Source organism: Medicago sativa, chromosome 4 (genome assembly GCF_051527215.1).
Source record: "Medicago sativa cultivar Bolivia chromosome 4, Bolivia_mono, whole genome shotgun sequence".
In the NCBI taxonomy this organism is placed as follows: Eukaryota; Viridiplantae; Streptophyta; class Magnoliopsida; order Fabales; family Fabaceae; genus Medicago; species Medicago sativa.
In genome coordinates, this window is record NC_140752.1 from 50,669,835 (window position 1) to 50,683,703 (window position 13,869).

Consider the following 13,869-nt stretch of genomic DNA (forward strand, 5'->3'; position numbering starts at 1 on the left):
ACGAGAAGGGTCAGTTTGTTCGACCTACTGATCCCGTTGAGAGAGAGCGATTGAGGAAGGAATGTCTTAGACATGCTACTGGTCCGGATGGGGTCATTAACTGGGACATTTATTATGGGGGTTTAGTCGGGGAGGAATTGTTTAGCGATTTATCTAGTGAATCCAGCGCTAACTCAGGTAGTGATAGTGACTGTGTGTTCTTGTCTGCCACTTCAGGAACGAATCGTAAGCAGGACGAGTGTCTGGAGATTAGTCCGCTTCGGATTCCTTTAGGGTTAATAGAGATGGTCGCTTTTGCTGAAGAAGTATTCGCGGAGGAGTCATTGTATGTTGACGTTTTCGCCCTGGATACTTTCCGAAGTAAATTTGATATTTCTGCCACCGGATGAGAAGAGGATGTAGCGTTATTGTCGTGTGATCCAGGCGAGCGTGCTTGCGATCAAGAGATGGCGGGTGAGGGCAACGAATCTTACTTCGTCTATACCACCGTGTTGGTAGAGTTTGGTGTCAAAATTCCTTTCACGCCCTTTGAGATGGATGTTCTGAGACTCCTTAATGTGGCGCCCACTCAAATATGCCCTAACAGTTGGCCGTTCATCCGTGGCTTTGAGATTTTATGCAAATCCTTGGGTCTCGAGCCTTCTGTTGGTGTTTTCTTTCACTTTTATGGGACCAAGGATGTTAACAAAGGTACATGGATTGCTATTTCTGCCCATTCTGGGAAAAGACTCTTCCATACTTACGCATACAACTTTAAAAAGGAATGGCGAGACACCTTTGTAAGGGTACAGGGGTCGCCAGAGTGTTCTACTTCTTCTGTGTTGGTAAATGGTGTGCCAAAGTTTCCTCTTAGATGGACACATGCTCCTCTGGCAGTGAAGGGATATGATCTTGACGAGATGTCATCATATGAGCGTAAGCTTATGCACTTCTTGGAAAAGGCCCCACTGACTAATATTCACGAGCTTTTAAATAGGGAAGGTGAAGTCGTTCGCTTGAACGCCTATTTACGTGAGTGTCTCTTTAAACAGTTTGCGTTGAACTTTGTTCGAGAGTTTCTCATTGTTATTATCCTAACCGATCTTCTTTTGTCTTTTTGCAGAGGAGATGCTGCCGCTTACTGGAGCAGAGATGAGAAAGTATCTGGCTGAGCTGGAGAAGAGGAAAAACCCATATGGTTATTTGTCAAGTAGCTCGGCGGGTGTTTCTTTACGGAAGTTGAAAAGGAAAGACTCTGGGAAAGGAGAAGCCGGCGTGAACGAGGTGGAGGATGCTGAAGGCGAGGCTGAAAGGAACGTCGTTATTGCTGTCGAATCGCCTACTTCCAAGAAAGCTAGGACGGGAAAGGGTGGCAGATCTACTGGTGGTCGCCCTCCGGTGGGCAGAGACATTGGTGGCACTTCGCTAAATGACGAGGCGATGGAATCCTTTTAGCATTCACAATTTGATTTCCGTCGGTACGTCGTACTAGGTCTTCTTGTGGATACTTAACTCTTGGGTCTTTTTTCTTGTTCTTTCTACTTATCTAAGGTGGCGTTTTATTTCTCGTGAGCACCCTGTAATGTCATTTTCATGTCGATTTTTTGCAGATATATGCGGGAGCAAGTGCCGTTTGCGAAAGTGGACGTTGAGGCAGGGGTGAAGGCCAAGTGTAACGATCTGGTGGCGGATGCTGGTACCTCCGCGCTACGAATATTGCTGTTGAATCACTGTTTGGAGGTGAAGCATGACTTGGTGGAGAAGAAATACAACGACACTGCTGAGGACGTTGAGAAGTGGAAACACAAATCTGCTGGTCTAGATGGTCGCCTTAAGGAGGCGTTGAGAGATAAGAAAGCTGCAGAGGATGCCTTGGAGGAGATGAAACAGGCCAAGGAAATGGGGGAGAATGAGAGAGATGAGAGTAGAGCTGCTCTGAAAAGATCAGAGGCTGCTGTGGATGAGGGAAGGCGATCACTCGCAGTGTACTTCGAGAACGGCTTTCGTCGTGCCAAAGAGCAGGTGCTGCTGTTCAACCCGGAGGCTAAAGTGGAGGAGCTTGATCCTTTCAAGATCTTTGTGGACGGTGAATTAGTGGATGATGAATAGTTTATTTACTCTTTATTGGTGTTATGTTTTTTGGTCTGTAATTTAACATTGGCGGCTCTGTGAAGCGCATCCCGAACAATGTTTCATTTGCATGGCAATTTATGACTTTAACCTTTTAAGCTACACTTGATGCGATATTACTTTTACTGCTATAGCTTTATATTTTTCAGATGATACGTATTTATTCTGCATGTTGCTTTGAATCTAGCTCATATATTGGCGACCTAAATTCGCATATTGTAAAGTCTTGTTTGTTTTCAAGTGGGTTATTTATAGTTAACCCCGCCAGAGTCCTTTAAGTGTTAGTGTTTCAGGGGTCGTGGCGAGCTTATCGTCGACCCTTGCCAGAGCCTTTATCAAGGTTGGCGTTGATGGGGGCTCGCGGATCCTTTAGATCATCTTCATAATTTTTATTTTTTTAGGCGAGTTATTACAGTCGTCCCGGCCAGAGCCTTTATCAAGGTTGGCGTTGTGGGGCTCGCGGCGAGCTTATCGTCGACCCTTGCCAGAGCCTTTATCAAGGTTGGCATTGATGGGGGCTCGCGGATCCTTTGGATCATCTTCATAATTTTTATTTTTTTTAGGCGAGTTATTACAATCGACCCGGCCAGAGCCTTTATCAAGGTTGGCGTTGTGGGGCTGGCAGCGAGCTTATCGTCGACCCTTGCCAGAGCCTTTATCAAGGTTGGCGTTGATGGGGGCTCGCGGATCCTTTGGATCATCTTCATCCTTTAGGTAGACTAGTTCTGTTTGTATATGAGAAGAAAAGCGCAAAGAGAATCATATATATAAAAAGGAAAGGGCGCCACGTTAAAAACCCCTGCCCTTGCAGGGGAAAAGAGTGCCACCCTAACCCTGTATTATTGATAGTGTCAAGAGATAACAGCTGCAGTGGTGATTTTACATCATCCTTATTTGGACATAGTAAATTGAAAATGCAAATAAAAGAAAATCAGCTATAATAGTGGCGCAGATTGGCCACGTTCCAAGTGCGAGGTATGACTTCTCCGTTCAGTTCTTCTAACTTGTACGCCCCGTGAGTGCATTTTTCTCGAATTCTGTACGGCCCCTCCCAGTTTGGAAAGAGTTTGCCTATCCTTGTTGGGGCGACGACTTACTTCAGGACCAGATCGCCCTCTTTCATTTCTCTGGGCGCCACTTTAGAGTTGTAGCGGCGAGCTGCTCTTTGTTTGGCAGCGAACTCTCTTATGTGCGCTTGTTCCCTAACCTCGTTGATGACATCCATGCTGACTGCCAGACCTACTTCATTTGCTTTTCAGAGAAACAATTTCGTAAATTTGAGAAACAATTTTGTGAATTCATGTGTCTTGAATGCGTAAGAAGTAAAATTTTGTTTTCCTGCATGCAGAATTTGTTAGATGAACTAATAATAATATGATACCTTCTTCTGAAAAGATGTCCCGTCGCCACATGGGAGTATCGATTTCTACAGGGAGCATGGCGTCCGCGCCGTAAACCATTGTAAAGGGCATTTCTCTGGTTGCGGAATGTGGAGTAGTGTGATATGACCATAGTACCTGTACTTAGATCGACCGGTATGGCGTTCATATAGAGCAGAGTAGTTTGAAAGTGATAATTAACTTGGAAAATATTTTCAGGAGTAGCGCAAATATCGTTGAAGTGAGAGTAAATTTAGCGGAAACATTTAACTTTTAAGGACCGTTCTTACCTCGTGGAGTTGTTCTGCCCATAAACTTTTGGCGACCTCTAGCTTCTTCTTGATCCCGTTAAGGATAACTTTGTTGGCTGATTCAGCTTGCCCATTGGCTTGCTGCTGAATTACGGAGACGAACTTTGTCTGTATCCCTAGGTGCTTGCAGAAATCTATCACTGTTGAGCTTGCGAACTGGGTTCCATTATCAGACACTATGCATTTGGGTAGGCCGAAACGACAGATGATCTTCTTCCAATAAAATTTCTTTACTCTCTCTGCAGTTATCTTGGCGACCGCCTCTGCCTCGATCCATTTGGTGAAGTAGTCTACTCCTATTATGAGAAACTTTAGCTGCCATGGGGCGAGGGGAAAAGGTCCAACAATGTCGACCGCCCATTTGTGAAAAGGCCATGGTGAGTACACAGAGGTTAACTCCTGAGCTGGGACATGCTTCTTGTCAGAAAACCTTTGGCCTTTGTCACACTTCTTTACAAAATTCAAGCTATTCTGGAGCATGGTGGGCCAGTAGTACCCGGCGCGGAGGAGTTTGGTGGCTAAAGCTCGCCCGCCAATATGACTGCCGCAAACGCCTTCGTGCACTTCCAAAAGAACCAAGTGCGTCTCGTCTTCCCCTAAGCATCGTAACAAGGGAGTTGTGCGGCCTCTCTTGTAGAGTCTCCCAGAGACCAAAACGAATTTCGATGCTCGCCTTCTGACTGTCTGTTCATCCTCGCCTTCGGTGGGTTCGAATGACCCAGTCAAATATTGAAGTAGTGGCTCCATCCATCCCCCTGTGTTTTCGGTAACTTGAAGCACCTCTTCCACCCTTGTGCTAGGTGCCACAATTACTTCCTGGATAATTGTGCGGTTGTTGCCCGGTCGTTTGGTGCTGGCGAGTTTTGCTAATAAATCCGCTCTGGAATTCTGTTCCCGTGGAACATAGATTGCTTCGAAGAAACTAAATCTCTTGGAGAGACTTTGTACCTTAGCCAGGTACTTGGCGAGTTGGGCGTCCTTCGTTTGATACTCGCCCGTGATCTGACTCGTTATGAGCTGGGAATCACTCTTGGCTCTTAAGTTCTCTGCTCCCATTTCCTGTGCTAGGGTCATGCCGGCTATCAAAGCTTCGTACTCGGCCTGGTTATTGCTTGCCTTGAATTCGAATCTGAGGAATTGCTCTATGAGGATATCATCTGGCCCTTCTAGGACTATGCCTGCGCCACTGCCTTTCAGGTTGGATGAACCATCTACGGATAAGAGCCATACGAAAGGGGCCCTTTCCTGTATCGGCGAGGCGAGCTCTACTACAAAATCTGCCAACACTTGGGATTTGATATTTCCTCTTGGTACGAATTGGACGTCGTACTCCGAGAGCTCTATGGACCAGGCCACCATTCTGCCGGCTAAATCTCGTTTCCCCAGAAATTGTCTAATTGGGTAATCTGACTTTACGACGACCTTGTGGCTTTGGAAATAGGGGCGGAGTTTTCTTGCTGTTACAACGATGGCAAGAGCAAGATGTTCTATCTTCTGATATCGCAGCTCTGCCCCCTTGAACACCCTGCTGACAAAATAAATTGGTTTCTCACCACCTTCTGACTCTTCTACCAGAACTGTGCTCATGGCGTTTTCGGAGATCGCCAAATATAAGAAAAGGACGGCGTTCTGACTTAACCGCTGAAGAACGGGCGGGCTAGATAGGAACTTCTTGATTTGCTGGAAAGCTTCTTCACATTCTTTGGTCCACTCAAATTTCTCTTTCTTCTTAATGGAAGCGAAGAAAGAGAAGGTTTTGTCGCCGGCACAGGACAAAAAACGAGATAGAGCGGCGAGCCTTCCTATGAGTTGCTGCACTTCCTTAATGTTAGAGGGACTCCTCATGTCGATGTTCGCCTGACATTTATCAGGATTTGCTTCGATGCCTCGTCTTGTTAGGAGGAAACCTAAGAATTTTCCCGCCTGTACTCCGAAAGAACACTTTGCTGGATTCAAACGAATCCTGTATCTTCAAACCTGGCTTAAAATTTCTTCCAAATCAACTGTGTGACTGTATCCCTCTTTTGTTTTTGCCACTAGGTCGTCAATATATACCTCAAGATTCTGGCCTATCTGTATAGAGAATGTCGTGTCCATAGATCGCTGGAAAGTAGCGCCCGCGTTTTTAAGACCGAATGACATGACCTCATAGTGATAATTCTTAGTGTTGGTCATAAAAGCTGTTTTTGGAGCGTGCAGGGGATCCATCCGTATCTGGTTATAACCTGAATATGCGTCCATGAAGCTTAGGGTTCTGTACCCTGAGGCACTGTCGATCAGGTGGTCAATGTTGGGGAGAGGATAAGGATCTTTAGGGCATGCCATGTTTAAATCAGTGTAATCCACACACATTCTCCATTTCCCATTTGCTTTTTTAACAAGGACGGTGTTGGCTAACCATGTAGGATACTTTATTTCACTGATAAAATGGGCGTCCACCAATTTCTTTACTTCATCATCTACTGCCTTCCTTCTTTCTTCGCCCATCTTCCTTTTTTGCTGTACCACTGGTTTCACGCCAGGCTTGATGGATAAGTGGTGGCAAGCAATGTCGGGATCCATCCCTAGCATGTCTGATGGATGCCAGGCGAAGAGATCCAAATTTCTCTGCAGTAGGCTGACTAGGGCGACCTCTTCTTCATGGGATAGGGACGTACCAATCTTCGTTGTATGATGGGCTTCTGGTCCGATGGAGACCTCTTTTAACTCTTCAGTGGGTTCTAGGCGTTCTTGCTGGAAGTCTTCTCTAGGGTCAAGGTCGATCATGTTAACTTCATGTGTTACTTCGCTACTTGATTTTTTCTTAGTCTTCTGTAGCCGCAAACTGTTGTGATAGCACTCTCTGGAGTGTTTCTGATCGCCTCAAATGGTTCCAATCTTCCCGGAATCTAGAGGATATTTCATCACTAGGAATTTAGTGGATAAGAAACCGCCCAACAGGTTAAAAGCAGGGCGACCTATAATGATGTTGTAGGAGCTGGGCGAGTTCACGACGAGATACCGGACACGAATGGTTTTGGCGTGAGACCCGCTTCCAAAGGTTGTCTTGAGGGTGATGTATCCTCTAACGTGAACCTGCTCGCCCGTAAATCCCGTCAGAGTTCCTTTGAAAGGTTGTAATTGTTCCGGGTCTAATCCCATTCGATCAAATGTGTCGTAATAAAGAATATCAGCAGAGCTTCCTGGGTCTATCAACACCCTCTTCACGTCCCACTTGAAAATTTACAAAGTGACAACCATGGGGTCATCGTCGTGGGGTACGATGTCTCGATAATCTTTGGATGTAAAAGATACGTCAGGCTCGTGCTTCTGATCCGTCTCTTCATACTCTTGGCACAACATTACCTGTCTCACATATTTCTTTCGAGATGAGCTCGACTCCCCTCCTCCGGCGAAACCGCCCGAAATAGTGTTTAACATGTATCTTTTTTCGCCGTTTACTTCTTCCTTCTTATCATCTGTCCTTTGTCTGTTCTCGCCCCTCCTGTCCCTGGCGTATCCTCTTAACTTCCCGCTTTGTATCAGCCGTTCGATTTCCTGTCGAAGATGTATGCATGAGTCGGTTTCATGTCCTCGTACCTTATGATATTTGCACCATTTGTCTTCATCTTTCCCCATGACGGGGCCGCGAGCTGGTGGGGTTCTGGGATCAGCTTTGTTTCGTAAACTTCTTTCATGATACGCTCTGGCCTTGTGTTCAAGGGTGTGAAGTCTCTTTGAGGATACGGATTGTACGGTCGCCTTTCTGGTCTTCTATAAGGGGCGCGGTCTCTGCCAGCTGTTGATTGATAAGGTCGCCGCTCCGAGTTATTGGGCGCGCGCTCTTTGGCGTCTCTTGCTTTCTTTTCCGCGTTGCTTTCCTCGCCTTTGATGTAACAATCTGCCCTGGCTATAATTTCTTCCATGGAATCAGCAGGTTTCTGGGCCAGAGATTCGTTGAACTGTCCTGCTCTTAGTCTGTTCTGGAAAGCTCCTATGAACACCTCCTGGTTGGGGTTGATCACCTTTATGGTCGTGTCATTAAACCTAGCCAGGTAGTCCCTGAGGGATTCGTTGTGCCCCTGACGTACATTGAAAAGGCTGGTTGCTGGGACCTTGCGATGGTGACTGGCAGAGAACTGTTGGATGAGCTTCCTCGTCATATCTTGATAGCTATGAATGGAGAATCGCGGGAGATTCATATACCATCGCAGGGCGGCGTCAGAGAAGGTTCCGGCTAAAAGTTTGCACTTAAGGGAGTCTGGAGCTCCGACTACGGCCATGCGAGTGTTGAAGGTCGTCACATGTTCCATAGGATCGCTCTTTCCGTCGAAGGCAGAGAGGTGAGGTGGTTTGAAGTTCTCGGGCACTAGCGCACCCCAGATTTTGGCGGATAGCGGTTGTGGTTCTGGGTTGTCCATCTCGCCGTGGTTCGACTCGTCCCTTTCTTCTAGTTGCTTTTGTGGCATGGTTTCCATTGACGCCTGCAGGGCGTCGTTGTGCTCCTTCAGCTGAGCGAGTTGGGTTCGCATAGACTCCAGCTCTTCTTGTGTTGCCATGATGAGAGGCTTTTCTCCAGATCGTATGTGAGGTGCGATCTAGGTTGGTGAAAAAGGGGTGGGGTTTCCAAATCGTAAGAAGGCTTTAACGGTTTGGATGTTTTGTGGTTTTAAAGGTCTCGGAATCGCGATTTGCGATCCAGAGAGATGGTGGTCAAGGCTAGTTTTACCTCTTCCCACAGACGGCGCCAACTGTACTTGCAAAAAAGTATGGTAAAGGATTCTAGGATTCTAGGGTTTAGACTGATGATTCGATGCCTTGAGAATGCTCTCAAGGGTGGTATTTATAGCCTGCTATGGGCTTGGGTTTTGGTTGCTTGGTTTCCAAGCAACAGGGGTATTTGTGTATTTTGGGGCTTTTAGGCGGTTTCTAGAGGCTTCTAGAAGTTTGGTAAGGCGGCGCCCTTAAGGGAGCGCGCCAGGGCTCAGGAACCCCTCCAGAGGGCGCCAAGGCCTTTCTGGAGGGCTTAGAGCCTTTATGGAGGGCTCCTGTGCCTTTAGGAATATTATGCCGGTTCACAGCCCCCCAAGCACAAGTCTTGGGACAAGGCGAAGTGATGATGACATGCGAAAAAGTCTGTCTGGGGGTCATTTTGAGTCTTTTAGGAATATGATGACGGTTGAATTAATTATAATAAAAAAGTATAATTCGTTTGTTGAGATTTCTTGATTGATATATCATAATAGTATTTTTTAGAGAGAATGTTGCATCCTTTTGATACACACGTGGGTTTTGACATTATACACCAAACGATCTAAAATAAAATCGAATAAAAAAATATAATATTTGGAAATATTATAGTTTTTTTTTTACAAGTATAGTTGGAAATATTTATTCACTTTTTTTAGGTTTTTGGGTTAAGAACAAGGCAGCCGCACAGTAAACCTTGCAATTAGCCTATATAAAGCACGCACTGCTTCACCTAAACTTGTTCACATTGAAAACCTCCTGTCTTTCATCACCTATTGAGCACATTACACTATGACTTATCCTAGAAAAATTCATCTCATAGCCATTCTACTTCTTGTGTTCATATTCCCACGCATTGAAGCCCACAACAGTGGGTTCACCGGAAAATTGATTGCTAGAAACTCTTCCAAGGTTTTTTCCAATCGAAACACTGTCCAATCCCCCGTAAGTGCCAATCATTATGATTATCTCATGGAACTCTCGATCGGAACTCCACCGGTAAAGATCTATGCTCAAGCAGATACCGGTAGTGACCTTATATGGCTCCAATGCATTCCTTGCACTAACTGTTACAAACAACTAAATCCTATGTTTGATCCTCAGAGCTCCTCCACTTACTCCAACATCGCATGTGGATCAGAGTCATGTTCTAAACTCTATTCAACCTCGTGTTCTCCTGATCAAATCAATTGCAACTACACCTATCCTTATGCTGATGGTTCCGAAACAAGAGGCGTGTTGGCACAAGAAACACTTACCTTAACATCAACCACAGGGGAACCAATGGTCTTTAAAGGCGTTATTTTTGGATGTGGACACAACAATAATGGTGCTTTCAATGATAAAGAGATGGGTATAATAGGTCTTGGAAGAGGACCCCTGTCACTTGTTTCTCAAATAGGTTCTTCCATTGGAGGCAACATGTTTTCTCAATGTTTGGTTCCATTCAATACTAACCCTAGTATTTCAAGCCTTATGAGTTTTGGTAAAGGAAGTGAAGTATTGGGGAATGGTGTGGTTTCTACACCTTTGGTTTCTAAAAATACTGACGAAAAATTGTATTTTGTTACCCTGCTAGGAATTAGTGTAGAAGATATTAATTTACCCTTTAATGGCGGTTCTTCTTTAGAGCCTGCTGCAAAGGGTAACATGCTAATTGATTCGGGGACACCAATATCTATTTTACCAGAAGATTTTTTTCATAGACTGTTGGAACAAGTGAGGAAAAAAGTTACATTGGAACCCATGCCATTTGATCCAAATTTAGGTCACCAACTTTGCTATCAGACACCGACTAATCTTAAAGGACCGATGCTAACAGCTCATTTTGAAGGTGCCGATGTACTTTTAACGCCAACTCAAATCTTCATTCCGGTACAAGATGGTATTTTCTGCTTTGCATTCACCAGCACTTTTAGTAACGAATATGGCACTTATGGAAGCTATTTGCAGTCAAATTATTTGATTGGGTTTGATTTGGAAAGGCAAGTGCTTTCTTTCAAGGCCACAGATTGCACCAACTTACAAGATGCACCTAGGGTGCTCCCCAATTTTCTTTCTTCACACACGTACTTGCTCCTTTTACCCCTTTTACTAGTTATATTTACAAAATTAATCTTTCTATCATTGCACTGTATGATATAAATGGCAAGGCCATGATGCACATTTTTATTATTTTTTTTGGTAAACCCATGAATGCTTCTTTTATTTGGACTTGGTAATTCCAAAGTGTTTGCTTCAATTTAGACTCAAATCAACATGTTTGACTTCATCTTCAAGATTTGGCTTAAAAGCCACTTCTAGGTTTTATGCTTCAATTAGAATGTTGGTGATGATAAAAAATATTCTTTCTATTATTTTCATGTTTCTTTGGTGTTGTTAATTCACTCCCTAAGGTAAATAAATAGAGAATTTGGGATTCGAACCCGACCCTTATATACCGAAGTATTTTTATAAACTGAATTATGCTCATAGAGACCATTTTCATGTTTCAAATACATATATAAATCATCTATTAATGTAAAAAAAAAAAAATTATTCTCTAAACTTTACCTTAAGTTATGCTCACATAGACTATTTTCATTTTTCAAATACAAATATAAATCATCTATATAATGTAAAAAAATATAAAATAATAATTCTCTAAACTTTACCCTGTGTGTCGGCGTGTCACACCGGCACACAAATTATTACAAACTAAACTCAAATCATTTATCTACACCAATATTTTATTTGAACCCCTCACCTATATTGTTTTACCTTCATCGTCACTTTCTCTTCTTCCATTAATTACAAAGTTGATGTACTTGAACCAAATACATCAATTACTTTAGACTCACTATTGCTTTTATATTTTGCAATGGATGAAGTATTCTTTTACATATGTCATAAAAACATTTTACGTTTTCATATTTTGCAATGATTAATAAGTGAAATACTCTTTAACCTTTTAAGATTTAGACCCGGTCTTTATGAACATAATAAACATATACAAGGCATTAATAATAAAAAATTATGATATTAATTATTTTTATTATTTTAATGAGATGTTTGATTTTAATTGGTTGGGTGTAAGAATGATCTCTTAGGTAAGAGTTCATGTAAGAATTTCTCATAATTTAAATGGAGTTTTGTTTCTTTTATTTTCAAATAAAAAGAATGAAGTTTTGGTTCCCCTATTTTAAAATTCAAATGTTTTAGTCCCTAATGTATCTTTTTTTTCTTTTTTATCTCTTATCTGATTTGCGGATTATTTATTATAATGCGGTATATTCATTTATGACTAGAAGTGCCTATCAAACCACACAAATTAAAGTATCAATGTCATTATAAATAAATATTTCAAACGAGTATGTGGGTCTGTGCGGAGCACATAATAGAAGACACTACAACAAAAATGGTTGTTTACTATGGTTAAAACGAGGGGTTGCGGCAGTTCTAAGCGTCACATCATTTTGCAATAGATGTTTGTGTCCCTACATCATTTTGCTACGGTTTAAGATACAATTGTTACAACTGTCGCAACATATATTGTGACAATTTCTAACCGCCCTTACACTATTATTGCGGCGGTTCAAAATGATAGGACGAAAATCTCTCAACTTTAGGAATCTAGGCAATGAAAGAGTTATTAATTCCTCTTAAATTCCTCTAGTCAATTTGTCGTGACAGTAAAAATCAACAGAAAAGCAATGTAGCTCACCTTTTAGAATCCCCTAAAAGTCTTTGATAAAGCCAATGTTGATATATGCAAGGTCAGGGGTTCAAACCCCGACTACCACAAAAAAAAAAGCCAATGTTGATTTCATCCCGACTTGGGAACTTATCACTATCACAATCCCAAAACGTCTGCTTAATATCCTCTTTAGTAAAAGACTTAGTCAAAACTACCCATCATCTCTGTACCCAAAAAAAAAAAAACTACCCATCATCTGAGGAAATTGACTTAAACAAAAGATATTTAATACCCAGTCATTTTTGCTCAACTAACTTGAAGTGATTCTGAAAATGATCAAAGATCGCACCTCTTACAGCATCGACCCCCTCACCTGCACACTGTTCATCATGATTGAGATGAGAGCATTCAGCCTCCTTCTAGCATTCATAATTCCATGGAAGAACTTGTTGTTAGCGTCTCCTTCCCTAAGCCAATGGAGCCTAGATTTTTGCCACTAAATACTAGAATGTAACTTTGATAAAGAAAGGATTTCCGGTGATAAAGAATGAAGCTCCCCCAACTCTTCTTCCTCTTAGTCTTCCTCCTCCCCTTTAACACCCAAACAAGATATGCGATATTTTGCCAATTTAATTTTACCTTCTAAATTCTGAGTATGAGATTAATGTCAAGATTTCAAACTTCCCTCAATCATTTTAAGTTTTTCCTTCAACACATACCCACCACATCCATCGACTTGAAAAGGAATGTCATTGTTCCTTTACAAACTTCCCTTGTAAGTCAGTTTTTCAAAATTAAGAAAGCCATACTTTTAACTTTACTTTCGTATTTATTTATTTTTTTAAATTAAAAGTTAACATAAATTTGTTTACATTTTAAATTATTATTAATCATTAAGGGGTGTATTCGGAGTTCGAAGGTCATCCTTTATTATAAAAGCTAGACTTGGTTAGCAAACATGTTGCCCTAATTTGCCCTAATCCCTAGCATTTTTCCCTCCTAAACATGATAATCTAATCACACCCGTTGATTAGATCTCTATTCTCAAACTCCTCATTTTCTCTCATATAACTTAGTTAATGCTAATTGAAAACGAATAACACACTTTTAATGCAATTGAAAACGAATAACACACTTTTAATGGCAATTGAAAACGTAGTTAATGCCAATTCGATTAACAACCCCCTACAAACTTTTAAACCATATCCTCTCCTCATGTTAATTTGAGAAACTTTCAATATTAACGATTGCATACCAATTATCCTCTCCTTCCATCATTTTTACATCAAAACAGTTTAGACTTAACAATGGAAAGTGATGCACTAACTCTCTTAGCATTGCACTGCTTGAAGGGTACAAAGTTTCATATTCTTTCTTGATCTCTTATGTGTTGTTTCGTTTATATTTTTCAACTTGCGCTAAATTTTTTGAATCTTTGATCTTTTTCAGCTCCATTAGATCCAAATCCTATAACGGATTTGGACAAGTTTGTTAACAGATTGCGAGTTCAATATAGAACTCTTCGACTTGAGTTCCATGTAACGGATGTGAGTGCAAGACTACTAATACTGTGTTTTTATAAATGTAAACAATTCAAATTAAAAGTTCATTTGATCATTTTTGTTGCTTACAAATTTCGGATGTATATGTTTTTCAGGAAGAGTGA

The 13,869-nt window shown here is 42.0% G+C and overlaps 1 pseudogene; it reads left to right on the forward strand.

Annotated features, from left to right (window-relative positions):
• The first annotated feature begins 9,319 nt into the window (after positions 1-9,319).
• On the forward strand, positions 9,320-13,869 carry LOC146929632 (aspartic proteinase CDR1 pseudogene; annotated as a pseudogene).